Genomic DNA, 14,182 nt, shown 5'->3' with positions numbered 1-14,182 from the left:
CCAGATCCTCCAGCACGGGAGGGAATCCCATTGATTACAAGATGTGTGACAGTAACTAGATTATTCAACTTCTCTGAACAGCTATTTCCTCAGTAGAAAAAGTGAGGATAGGAATGCTTACCTGGCTCACAGCGTTTACATGAGGATTAAGTAAGATAATGCATGTGAAAACTCCCAGAACATAAAAGACATTCAAGAAATAGTAGTTTTCCTTCCTTTTGTCCTTTGCATTTAAGTTTGTTCACATCCTATGTCTCCCTTTTCAGCAATCCTTAACCAACTGACTTCTTTCAACTCTAACCGTTGAATGGTCCTAAGTCTTCTTTTTCTTCCAGTGCCACCCTCTAGTGATCACTACAGTTTATGGCTTCACTTAGTATCTAAATGATTCCTAAATTTGTATTTCCAGTCCAGACTTCTCTGTGCTCCAGTTCTATATATTCAATTCTCTAATTGATATAGCCACTTGGATAGCTCCCAAGTACCTGAAATACTACTTGTTAACACCAAACTCATCGTCCTCTCCTCCAAACTTGCTGCTCCAAGAATGGTCCCTAGCTCTGTAAACAGCTCTTCCCCCAACCTCAACATATCTATTCAAATGCCAAATCCTATCAATTCAACTTCGTAAATATTTCTCAGATCTATCAACTTCTCCATTTCCACAGCCAATATCATAATCCAAGCCATCATCTTCTCTAGCCTGGCCTCCCACTATAGCCTCCAATCTGGTCTCCCTAGGTCTACTCTTACCTCCACCCATCCATTCTCTACAAAGTATTCTTTTAAAAACACATGTCTGTTCATGTCACCCTTTGCTTTAAAACTTTCAATGTTTCTCGTTGCTCTTAAAGTCCAAATCATTAATGCAGCCCCCAAGGCCCCACATGACCTGGTACCTACCCAATATCTCCTGTCTCATCTCAGGCCACTTTCCTCCTTGCTCCCTGTATTCTAGTTCCAATGGCCTTCTTCACCTCCTTTCCAACTCCTACCACAGGGCCTTTACACATTCTGTTTCTGCTGCATAGAACATTTATCCTCACCATCTTTGCCTAGATACCTGATCTTCCTCCTTCAGCTCTCAGCTTGAATGTCACTTCCTTACGGTACCTTTCTTGACTTCCCCACCTGTATTTCTTTTATAGAACTTAGCATAATTGTAATTAAATAATTATTCGTCTACCTCCTCTGTTGTTCTGTGAAGACAATACATGTCTGTTTCATTCATTTTTGTATCCACAATTACTACAGATCTTCCTTGACTTATGATGGGGTTACATCCCGATAAACCCACCGTAAATTGAAAATATCTTAAGTCAAAAATGCAGTTAATACACATAACCTACCGGACACCATGGCTTAGCCTACCTTAAAACATGCTCGGCACACTTACATTAGCCTACAATTGGGCAAGATCATCTAACACAAAGCCTATTTTATAATAAGGTGTTGCATATCTCATGGAATTTATTGAATACTGTACTGAAAGTGCAAAACAGAAAGGTTGTGTGGGTACAGAATGGTCGTAAGTGTATCAGTTGTTTACCATCATGATCGCGTAGCTGACTGGGAACTGGGCTCACTGCCACTGCCACTGCCCAGCCAGGAGAGAATATCATACTGCATGTCACTAGCCCAGGAAAAGATCAAACTTCAAAATTTGAAGCATTGTTTCTATTGAATACGTATCGTTTTCTCACCATTGTAAAGTCAAAAAGTCATTATTTGAGCCATCATAAGTTGGGGACCATCTGTAGTCTAATTCCTGGCACATAGATATGCTCAATAAATATTTTTATGAATAAACAAAATAAATATGAATGAATGAATATGAATTTGTGCTTCATATGAATATCACCTCTTCTGGGAAACCTTCTTTGACTCCCCTGATTCTACTTTCTAATTAATCTTTCCTTTCCTCATGATTCTATAGCTCGTTGTTTAACTAGTCTTATAGTACTCATAGTCTGACTAGTAATGTGGTTAACTGAATCTGTCTCCCTCACCATATGTGTGCCCCCCTGAAGACAGGAGCTGTGATTTTTGTCTTTGTGTCTCCTTTCCCCATATCTAGCACAGAACTCTGTATACTTTAGGTAAGACCTTCAGGGCAAGAAACTGGAGAGGCAAGACAAAGAAGTGACAGTAATAAACTCTTATATTTGTAGAGTGATTTACAGTTAATAGAGTATGATCATCTCTATTACTTTATCCTCACATCAACCCCAGGAAAGGGGAAAATATTAATATCCCCATATTGTGAGGACTGTAAGCTTTAGGCTAATTAAGTGACCAAGGAAGGAAACCCAGTCACCAAGTGGCATAGTCAGTCTTCAGACTCCAAAACTGAAACCCTGGGGGTCTTTCCCCTGTGCCATGGGGACAGCTTACCGTGAAGATGGCAGAACAGTTGCTGCTCAGTCCTGGTTTGAATGACAGTTTCCTAAGAGTCCATACCCATCGTTGGCTTGGTAGGAGGAAGAAGCTCCCTTTGCTTCATTTCCTTTGACAATGAAAGTTCTTTTTTCCCGGGGGATTCCCATCCAGCATCTTCTTCCAGTATGGTCTCAGTAACAGTCTGGGTGAGACCATACCAAGAACGCAGAGTTAGCGCTTCAATATTCCCAGGGGCCTGCAAATTTCCAGATGCAGGTAATTCAAGATTTGGGTTTACCTTGCAACACCAAATTCTACCAGCAGAGGGAGATACGACTATGTGACACCATCCCTAGATGAACAGGAAGTTTCTGGGCTCTCAATCAGTGTGAGAGTATCTCACTCAAGGGTTCCCAGCTATGTCCAAGTCTAGATTACTAATAGCTCCTCTTTTCCCAGCTTATTTTCTCCTGTCTCTGCTGTAATTTCTACTGAATGGGGAGTTAACTCCCCACTCCCAACCCCCAAAATAAAAAATAGAAAAATCTGAAAAATTTTTAAATCTGAATATTAAAAAAGAGCTTTCCTTAGAAGCTACCCTGTATTGAGCACCTAATAGGTGAGTTACAGTTGTTTTATCTAACCTTTACACTAACCCAAGTGGTAAGTGGCAATACTTGAACTTGAGCCTAATTTCTCTAACTCCAAAGCTCCTGCTCTTTCTACCACCCTGTACTGGGCCCCCAGGCGCAGCTCTCAGTCTGCTTCTCACCTGGACTAACTCCACCTTCTTCTTTCAACTCCAGCCTCCTCAGTAAAGACTTTCCTGCCTCCTCCAGGCCTCTGGGGTCTCTTCCTTTCCTTACCTCCTGTGGCAATTAGCTTCTGCTTTTTTTATGGTGTTATCCATCCATCTATGAAAATATCCCATCTCCCCAACTGCATTTCTTAGGCTCTGCTGTATTTAAGTTTCTCATCATAAAAGTAATTTAAGAACATGTTTTGAAGAGTTTTGATCAAATATAGAATTGCGCATCCTATTTTTAAGAAAAATATTATACTTATTATTGATGCCTCTTCCTCTTCCCCTATATGCCATCCATCAAAAAAATCCTATCTGGGTTCTATCTGCAAAATCTATTGATTCTGTCTCCAAAATGGCCATTCCAGTCCATGCCACCTTCATCTCTTGCCTGGACACTGTGGTAGCATTTTAACAGGAATCTGTAATTCCACCCCGCCTAGACTCCCTCCTCCACGGAACAGCCAGAGTCTTCCTTCTAAACTATATATCAAATCCTACCACTTCCTGCTCTCAACCTTCCAATAGCCTCTCATCACTCTCAGAGTAAAATCTGAAGTCCCTTGCAAAGCTGCATTGGCCTTCTGTGATGGGTCCCTCGTTACTTCTCCCGTTTCGTGTCTTCTTCTTCTCCCCCTCCCTCACTCTGAACTAGTAACACTGGTCTCCTTGTTCCTTAATCCTGCCGTGCACATTCCAGTCGTAGGGCTGCCTGTGCACTTGCTCCTTCCTCTGCCACAGGCTTTTTCTCCCATGGCTACACATGGTTTCTCTCTCTCACGTCATTCAGCTGCATTTTCAAATGTCGTCTCCTCAGAGAAGCCTTTCTAACCATGCTTCCTAAAATCTCTCTTCATCCCTCTCTATATCCTTATTCTGCTTTGTTTTTCTTCATAGCATTTATCACAACATGACATTCCCGATGTTTCAGTATCTGTTTATACGTTATCTTCCCATTAGAATGTGAGCACCAGGACCAAATTTTAGTCTGTATCCCGGTGCCTAGAAATATGCCTGGTTCACAACAAGCCCCCAGGAAATATCTGTTTGATGCGTAAATGAGTGAATGAAGTTATTAATAGCCTTCATGACCATCATTTTGAATGGCTACTTAACTTAAGTTATTTTTAATTATGAAATATTAGGTTGAACCATATGCAATTGCCAGTAGGTTTAACTATTAAGTTAAAAAGGGTTGAATATTGTCAATTTCACATAGTTCAGTTGAATAAACCACACACTCAGAAAGTTGCATTACATAAATATATCACTTAAAGAATTCTCAGAAAACAGCCGGGTACCCACCACCCAGGCCAAAACCAGAACATTGACAGCATCCCAGGAGTCCCCTGCAGGACCCTCTGTGGTCACAATTCCCTCCTTCCTCTCTAAGGTAACCTGTCTCCTGACTTCCATGGTAATCATTTGCTTGCTTCTTGTTTTTTCTTTTACCATCTAAAGATTGTGGTTTTGTTTTGTCCTTTCTTGAGCTTTACCTGAGTGTATTATTTCGTGTCTGGCTTTTCTCCTGTTTCTTTTATTTGAGAGATTCATCCACGTTGTTGTGTCTGGCTGTTGTTCATCCATTACTACTATATAATATTTTGTTGTGTGAATATACAACCTATCATTGTCTCCTGATGGATACTTAGGTTGTTTCCATTTTGGGGTTATTACAAGGTGTGCAGCTATGAGCATTCTTGCTCATGTCTCCTATACACAGTGGACACATTTCTGTTGCACATACACCCAGGGGTGTGATTGCTGGGTCACAGGGAATGCATATCTTCAACTTCAGCTGATAACGTCAAACTGTTTTCCAAAGTGGGAATAACAGTGTGCACTGCCAGCAGTGTATGAGGGTTCCAGTGGCTTCACATCAGAACCAACACTTAATATCGGCATTCTTAGTTTTAGACATTTGGTATCTCAGCGTGGTTTTGGTTTGGACTTCCCTGACAACAAATAGAGTTGAACACCTGTTCACATGCTTATGACACGGCACTTCTGTGTCTTATTTTGTGAATTGCCCCTTCAAGTCTCTTGGTCATTTTTCTACTGGGTCACTTTTTTCTTACTGCTTTATAAGAGTTCTTTTATATTTTGGCTTTGAGCCTTTTATGGCTTCCATGCATTGCAAGCATTTTCTCTGTGGCTTGCCATTTCATTCTTTTTTTTTTTTTAATTTATTTTTGGCTGTGTTGGGTCTTCGTTGCTGCGAGCGGGGGGCTACTCTTCGTTGTGGCGCGTGGGCTTCCCTTGTTGCGGAGCACATGCTCTAGGCTCGTGGGCTTCGGTAATTGCAGCACGCGGGCTCAGTAGTCATGGCACGTGGGCTCTAGTGTGCACAGGCTTCAGTAGTTGTGACTCGCAGGCTTAGTTGTTCCGTGGCATGTGGGATCCTCCCAGACCAGGGATCAAACCCGTGTCCCCTTCACAGCAGGCGGATTCTTAACCACTTTAGCACCAGGGAAGTCCCCATTTCATTCTTTTGGTGGTACCATTTTATAACCAGGATTCCTTAATTTTCACATAGACAGACACATTTATCAATTTTTTTCTTTGATTAGCACTTTATGCATTTTACTTAAAAACTCTTCCTCTACCCCAAGGTCACAAAGACATTCTATATTATTTTCTAAAAGGTTTATTGTTTTGGATGGCTACTTAAGTTTATGATTTATTTCAGGTCACTCTCCGTATTGAACAGTTAGGATGTCTCTGATTTTTTTTTTTTAACTATTGTAAATGTCGTGGGAACAACTCCCATCACTCTTCTCCGTCTCATTCAGCCCCTCGGGGACTCAGGGAAAGGAAGTGGAGGTTGTGGTGGGGTGGGAGGTATTGCCCACCTGGTGGGCTATCGTTCTAGCTTTGCTCTCCTTCTTGAATTTCAGATCGTATCTCCCACTGCCTGCCGCCTTCCCTCTGGAATGCTCGCCATCATCACCGACTTGAGGGGAGGCTCCTACAACAGAAACTCGGGACACCTGAGTTGAGGCCAAACTGGGGCCACCCGGGCATTTGACCTTGACAGGAAAAACACCCGAATCTCTTCGCCTCCTCTGGCTCTGGTGTAGGTCAAGGCGCAGAGTCCTGCATCTCGAGACTGCCGTCTGGTGCCCTTTTCCCTGATTCACACACCACCAATCAGCAGTCAGACCGAGGGCCTGGCTTTCGCATCCTGGAATGTTGCAGAGGCACTTTCCTGGTGTGATTCACGAACAGCAAGAATGTTTCAGTCTGACTGGAGACCGACTTAGGGGAGGGGGACCGGGTGTCCCCAGTCCGGAAGCTGCCTGGGAGCCTCCCAGTCCCCAGAGGTCTCTGTCTTTCTGTGCTCATACTGTCTTTTATCCAGGAGGGTCATCGTGTCGCCCCCTTGAGAGGGTGCTCACGCCGTTCTCTTTGCCATTATTTCCCGTGCGCTGCTGTTTCTCCAGCTGTGAGCAACTCCCGGTCAGGGAGCAGGCCTGTGTTTCTGTGCTCACCCTACCCCAGAGGCTGGACAGGGCTGACACTCCCCGGTTGTGAGAATGATGTTTGTGTGGCACTAGGCATCAGCACACTTTGTGGTTAGAATCACACCTGGAGGAAGGATTCCAAAATGATCCAAAAGACCCACCTCTGTTCTGGTGGTTGGCTGACCACTGACACAGAGGAGTGACAAAGGAGCCTGGGCAAATTCCCAGGGGCCCAGGGCGAGTAGATCTTCAAAGACCAAGCCTGTCTCACTGGCAAAAGCTCAAGTGTCCCCTGATATAGCCCCACCCAAAGGCCGTGATGCCTGCCATGGGGAAGTTCATCCCCTAAGAAGACCCTGCCTGTACCCTCTGTAGGTTTAGAATCTAAAGAAACAACATCAGTACGTGCTGGGAGCAGAGCAGGCCCCACGCTGAGGTCAGGAAACCTGAGCTCGGGACTGGCTCGGCCACATCATGCCTGCCCGGTGACACCGGACCTTCTGGTGACTTCAGCCCTCTGAGCCTCTGCCCTTATATGCCCAGCAAGGGGCAGCCCTGCCCGGCCGCTGCACAGGGATGGTGTCAGAATGAATGACACAATATATATTAAAGTACTTTGAAAAGCGTAAGGTCTTATAATGACATGAAGGATTATTAGAAAGAAAAGCACTAGAGATGAAAGGAGTGGGCCTCTGACACTTCTCAAGGTAGTTTCCTCAACAGTAGGAACAATCCCTTATTTGTTCAGTACTTGATAATTCACAAAGGTTTCTAGGCTCTTTATCTCACCTGAGCCTCCCAGTAACCCAGTGAGGCAGGCAGGGCAGGTTTTATCCTCCCTGACCACTGACCAGGTAAAGAAAAGGAGGCTTAGACCATGATTTTCCCTTGGTCCTATAGTCACAGACCTAGGACTAAAACCCCTTTTTTAAAAAACATAATTAATTAATTAATTATTTGGCCACTCAGTTTGGAGGATCTTAGCTTCCCGACCAGGGATTGAACCCATACCCTTGGCAGTGAAAGCGCAGAGTCCTAACCACTGGACTGCTAGGAAATTCCCCTTAACCCTCCTCCTTGTAGTTCTCAATGCTCCTTATGATGGGCCCGTTGTTGTGCTCCCTCTGTTTCACTTGTTGCAACCCCATGGGGCAATTTCCCAAAAGAGCTGTGTGAACACATCCTCTCAGGCCTCCTATGACTGGAAGGGGTGAGGAGGGAGGGGGAGAAGAGGGAGGGGGGATGTGGTTATCCAATGAGCAATGTGAAGTTATTAAAATATTTTAAGCAGAGAAATACTATGATCAGGGCTGTGCTTTTTTTTTTATTTGCGGTACGCGGGCCTCTCTCTCACTGTTGTGGTCTCTCCTGTTCCGGAGCACAGGCTCCGGACGCGCAGGCTCAGCGGCCATGGCTCACGGGCCCAGCCGCTCCGCGGCATGTGGGATCTTCCCGGACCGGGGCACGAACCCGTGTCCCCTGCATCGGCAGGTGGACTCTCAGCCACTGCGCCACCAGGGGAGCCCAGGGCTGTGCTTTAAAAAAAAATGCTTTCCTTCTCCACCTCCTCCTTCCTTTCCTACTCCTTTTCTCCCTCCCCCATCTTCTTTCTCCTTCTCCTCTTTATTCTTCATTTACTTTATATAATTCCCTAGGAAGAGAAAGAAAGGAACATTTTGGGACCTTCCATCACCAGAACCCTTGGGGTTCCCTGACGGGCTGGCTCTTCGACTTTATAGGGTGCCAGTGTTCAGCCCAGGACTCAGGGTCCCGCCCAGAGACTCCCTTCCTCATGGGGACAGTTCTAGGAGTTGCACGCTCCAGGAGCAAGGCCAGGATTCAGTGAAGGAGTATGATGTAGCGGGCATGTGCCAAGACTGCTTGTCTCCCCAAAGGCTGCAACCAGTCCCTTGGGTGCCTCCCTGGCCCTCTGGGAAGGGTCTTGCTTCGAGAACTGCCTGAAGTGGCCAGAACCTGAGATCCTGGCCATGTGCCCTTCTCCACTGGGTGCCTGCCATTCAGAGTTACACACTCCCCAGGCCACTAGCAAATGGCCAGGTGATGATGTGTACATCCTGGGGTGCCCCTCCAGGCCGTCTGGCCTCTCTTCCTCCCCAGCTTCCTTAGGCTACTGGCCTAACTTCCTTCCCATTTGTCTGTGTCCCTCAAAGATCACATGCCTGGCAGCTGAGTCCCTAGTGGGAAGCTCTGGGGAGGATGTAAGCAGAAAAAGCAAGTGCGTGTGCCTGCGTGCGCGTGCGTGTGCATGTGTGCATATGTGAGCATGTGGCATTTTGGGAGGAAGAAGTAGACACTGTCTCTGTAGAGAACTTCTGCCTAATGGATCTTGCTCAGTATCGTACCTCCGGCACAGGGGAAGTAGCGGCTCTTAACAAATATTCTTTGAATCACTGAATGAATGAACAACAAATGAATGAAACAAGATTAGAGCTGGGGAGTATCTGTCGTCTGGATATGGCAACCAGAAGGTCCTCGGAGACCTTGCTAGCACACTTCTAAGGAGAGCCAACAGGGCAGGCACGGTGCTGAGGGTGGAGGAGTGCGGAGGAGGTGAGCCAGGGAGCATGGGCAGCTCTTAAGGAGTTTGAACCGAAGGGAGGGAGGTGTAGGGGAGCTGGAGGTGGGCTGGGGATGGGAAAGTCTGTTTGAGCTGAAAGGAAGAGTCCGGTAGAGAATGTTACTGGCTGCAAGGCCTTCTAGCATCCTTGGACACATCAGATCTTAACCTTGCTGCTTCCCTTTCCCAGGCTAAAACCAAGCTCTCTTTTCTGTGGCTTTCCTTGAACACAGACCTTACACCTTGTCCACATCAGGAACTGTTCGGCACCCAGTTGGTCACTTCCAGACATATTTGACAGAATTTCCATTGGTGCCTTCACTCAGCTTCTTTCACAGTGGCCTTGCCTCCCTGTGGGGTTCGCAGGGCACTCCAGCTTCTGCCAGGTGGGCCCTCCCTCCGAGGAAGCAGAAGGACCTGGTCGGCAGATGCAGAGAAGAGCAGAGGAAAGACCACATGTGCCCCAGAGGTACAGAGGGAGGAGCCTGCATTTTTGACTTCCCAGTTCCCCACTCGAGCTAACTCAACGAAGCTTCTGTTCCTTCCAACCAAATGATATTACAAATCCACAGTTTGTCTCCTTTTTTCTGGCCTCACCTCATGGCATGCGGGATCTTAGTTCCCCAAACAGGAATCGAACCCGTGCCCCCTGTAGTGGAAGCGCAGAGTCTTAACCACTGGACCGCCAGGGAAGTCCCCAGACCCACAGTTTGGATGTTCCCACCTGAACAAGTTCAAAATGTAACCACATACACGCCCCCTTAATATTCCCAACCAGGTCCTTCCCTCTCAACTACCCTGTCTCTGTCATCATTACCAGTATTTGGAGCTATATTTTTCTCATGCCCTCATTCATGCAGGAAGCATCTCTCACCTCTCCACCCCTCTCCATCCGTATTCCTACTGCTCTATGCCATCCTTCCTTACCCTACTCCTCCATCTCACTACCAGCTTCCTTCCTGCATCTCTGATTTCAAGGTCTCTCTTCTCCATTCCATTCCGTAATCATCACCTCCACATTATTTATTTTCTTTTTCATTTTTCAAAGGTACACATTATATCATGTTTTTATTCAGAAGAGAGTAAAAAACATACATGCATAATTTAGAGTCAACGTATGTGGGCTATAACCATTCCCCATGTTAAGAAACAGAACACTGACTGTACCGGTATTTTCTTTAAATGTCTCTTTTAAATTGTTCAAGAATCTTTTTTTTTTGTAGAATTAAAAAAAAATTATTGGAGAAGAGTTGATTTACAACGTTGTGTTAGTTTCACAGCAAAGTGAATCACTTATACATATACATATATCCACTCTTTTTTAGATTCTTTTCCCACATAGCCCATCATAGAGTATTGAGTAGAGTTCCCTGTGCTATACAGTAGGTCTTTATTAGTTATCTATTTTATATATAGTAGTGTGTGTATGTCAATCCCCGTCTCCCAATTTATCCCTCCGCAACCTCCTTCCCTGCTGGTAACCATAAGTTTGTTTTCTACATCTGTGACTCTATTTCTGTTTCATAAATAAGTTCATTTGTATCATTTTTTTAGATTCCACATATAAGCAATATCATATGATATTTCTCTCAAGAACCTTCTGAGGCTCCCTATTCCTGTCTAACTTCCTAGCATGTCTTTTAGTCAGGCCTTACCAGGTTGACCCCACCATGCTTAATAATCCTTTCCCACACTACCATCACTCCAGTTATTATACTTAGTTTAAGAGCACAGGATCAGAATTTAAATACATGGTCTAAGCTTTCTGAATCAGCCAGGACTCTGTTAGTAGGAAGTAACAGAAATAAGATTCAAACTGGCTTAGAACAAGAAGGGAATGTAATGGCTCACCTCTCAGAAAAATCCTAGGATAATGCTGGCTTCAGGCACGGCTGGATCTAAACACCCAAACACACCCAAACACCCAAACGATGTCAACAGAAAATGGTCTCTTGGCTCTGCTTTCCTCTGCATTGGCTTTATTCTCTTCCCCAGTTTTCCAGCAAAGGTTCTGGATGTGAGTCTCATTGGCCTACTTGGGTCACATGCCCATCCCTGAACTACTGTGGTGGTAGTTCAGTAGTAGACCAGGTCTGGTTAGGCCCACCCTGGATTCAGGGGTGGAGTCAGAACACTGGTTGGTCTGAGAGTGGAGAGAGATGTTTTTCCAAGGAAAACCAGGACGCTAGATGCAGAAAATGGGAGAGAGGGAGGCTGAGCAAACAAAATCAACAGACTCTCTCCAGTTTTCACTTTCTTTGTGAGTGGGAATCTCTGTTCTGTTAAATGCTTGAGGCTGCTGAGAAGATCAAAAAAAGAGCAGGGCTATTAAGTTTCTTTGAAAACTTTCAAATTCAATGGAAATGGGAGTGATTTGGAAGGTGAATATTTCTTTGCCTTTTCCTCACACTGTTCACCTGTCCAGAATGCCCTTTGTTTGTTTATCCCAAGCCTACCCTTCCTTCAGGCTCTGTCCAGCAAGAATTGTACATTTCCTAGAAGCTGGAACCTCTTGGGTACATGTGGATCCCCTCAGCCCACATAGATTAGCATTTAATTAGATATGGTCTTTCATTATCTTGTTTATTCATTTTTTTAGGGATATTACAGTCTATTTGACAGTTCACACATGGTTCATCAACACTTACGGATGAATTGGAAACAATTCTGAGTCCCAGGATCAGGACAGCTCCTCCCCGCCTCCTGGGATGTTTCACACTCTCACTGTTGCCCAGCTGGTGTCTGCTCAGGGAGTTCATGCTAATTTTCATTTTGGCTTAAAATAGAAACACAAAATCATATCAGTTGTACTACTCCTTAGGCGTTTCACGTGCCTTATTCTTCTCTCTCTGATTACTTAGTAGCCTCTTTGAGGGGAGACCCTGTGTCTCTTGTCCTCTGCTCCTCATAAGCCTCAAGCCACAGGGAACACATTTTAAGTGTGTACGCCTGTTGATTGATTTAAAAGTTGACCTTGGGCTTCCCTGGTGGGGCAGTGGTTGAGAGTCCGCCTGCCGATGCAGGGGACATGGGTTCGTGCCCCGGTCCGGGAAGATCCCACATGCTGCGGAGCGGCTAGGCCCGTGAGCCATGGCCGCTGAGCCTGTGCGTCCGGAGCTCCGCAACGGGAGAGGCCACAACAGTGAGAGGCCCGCGTACCGCAAAAAAAAAAAAAAAAAAGTTGACCTTGTGGGAATTCCCTAGCTGTCCAGTGGTTAGGACTCCACGCTTCCACTGCAAGGGGCATGGGTTCAATCCCTGGTCGGGGAACTAAGATCCCACAGGCCACACAGTGTGGCCAAAAAAAAAAAGTTGACCTTGTGAAGAAGCAGAAAAATAAGCCAAAAAGCTAGGTTGGAAAGGTATCTATTCATATCCTAGTTAACTTAGTCCCAGGGCCAAATCTCCAGTTGACATCTGATCTCACCATGTACACTCTAGTCCCAGAGTTCTGGTGCAACCATGGAACCTTTCCCAGGTTCCTTGCTTTGGCTTTTGCCTCCTTCTGGGGAGGTGCCATCTTACCACATCTTTCTTTCTTTTTCTTTTCTTTTTTTTTTTTGCGGTACGCGGGCCTCTCACTGTTGTGGCCTCTCCCGTTGCGGAGCTCCGGACGCACCGGCTCAGCGGCCATGGCTCACGGCCAGCCGCTCCGCGGCATGTGGGATCTTCCCAGACTGGGGCACGAACCCGTGTCCCCTGCCTCGGCAGGCGGACTCTCAACCACTGCGCCACCAGGGAAGCCCCTTTTTTTTTTTTTAATACTGCTTTACTGGGGATGTTCCATCTTTTTTGCCTGATTAATTTCTAATAACATTATCATTAGTTTTTGCTATTCTTCTAATTCAATTTATTTTTATTTTATTTTTTAAACTTCTTATTTTATATTGGAGTAGAGTTGATTAACAATGTTGTGATAATTTCAGTTGTACAGTAAAGTGATTCAGTTATACATATAAATGTATCTATTCTTTTTCAAATTCTTTTCCCATTTAGGTTACTACATAATATTGAGCAAAGTTCCCTGTGCTATACAGTAGGTCCTCGTTGGTTATCCATTTTAAATATAGCAGTGTGTACATGTCAATCCCAAACTCCCTAACCTTACCACTTACTGCTCTAGAGCTACTCCTTTTTTTGCCGGAGCCAAGAGAGAGTCTCTCTGTCATTCCCTGGAACCCTTCCATCAGTCCCAGTTTCTACTTTAAGGAATATATTGTCCAAGTACTTTTTGTCCGAGTAACTGGAAGAAAGGCAGAGCTTGAACATGAACCTCTCCTTCCAGAAGAGACCCTGCTCTCTCTGACAGACGGTGGATAGTTCCTTCTAACCCAACAGGTAGCCCTATTTTAACCATTTAATGCCCTTAACAAGCATACCCCCCCCCCACACACACACAAAGTGTAATGAGGGCTTATAGACAGAGTGTCAACCCAAAAAGTATCATTCTTTCAGAGGGATACCCTTCACTCTGGCAGGTCATGGGGAGATACGTGGGGGACCTGGGATGTTCCTTTCGCTTTCTTGTGCCTTCAGAAACCACTTCCAGTGGCTCAGTGACACAAACCTAGGTGTTAGTTAGGTGGGCACAGTGTCCCATCCAGGGTTACCAATTTTCCCAGGCACGGGAGTGTGCTGAGGCTGCAGGCAAGAGAGGAAGCCCAACATAGAGGAAGGACAGGGCGTTGGTTCCTCAACTTGCTGAGACCAGAGTCATGTAGCAAGACAAGCTGGAGCACACTCAGCATTTCTCCTTCCTGGCTTGGGTTTCACCCCGGCCCCACTTCAGTGGCAGCCCTGTTGGCTCAGAGGCTGAGGGATCCAAGACGAGGAAGCTTGTACAATCCCTCATCCAGTAGGGGCGGGGGCAGGGTGGAGCTTTAAAGTAAGCCTCTGTCAATACCTGAGTCAGTTATACTGTCTCAGTTCCGGATCTGGCTTCTCCTGATTCTCTACCCC

At 45.5% G+C, this 14,182-nt stretch overlaps 1 protein-coding gene across 5 annotated transcripts in view; it reads right to left on the bottom strand.

Moving 5' to 3' along the window:
* Window positions 1-14,182, bottom strand: part of KIF3C (kinesin family member 3C) — a 79,258-nt gene that overhangs the window by 36,206 nt on the left and 28,870 nt on the right. For all 5 annotated transcript variants that reach the window (XM_060169763.1, XM_060169761.1, XM_060169766.1 and 2 more), the window contains 2 exons: window positions 11,872-11,999; window positions 2,395-2,635 (listed from right to left, as the gene is read on the bottom strand). The gene's annotated coding sequence lies outside the window, so the exon portion shown is untranslated. The remainder of the gene's footprint in view (window positions 1-2,394; window positions 2,636-11,871; window positions 12,000-14,182) is intronic.

The sequence above is a fragment of the Lagenorhynchus albirostris genome, chromosome 13 (assembly GCF_949774975.1).
Source record: "Lagenorhynchus albirostris chromosome 13, mLagAlb1.1, whole genome shotgun sequence".
Lineage (NCBI taxonomy): Eukaryota > Metazoa > Chordata > Mammalia > Artiodactyla > Delphinidae > Lagenorhynchus > Lagenorhynchus albirostris.
Note: the sequence above shows the minus strand (reverse complement) of the source record. Positions and strands in the feature narration are given on the sequence as shown.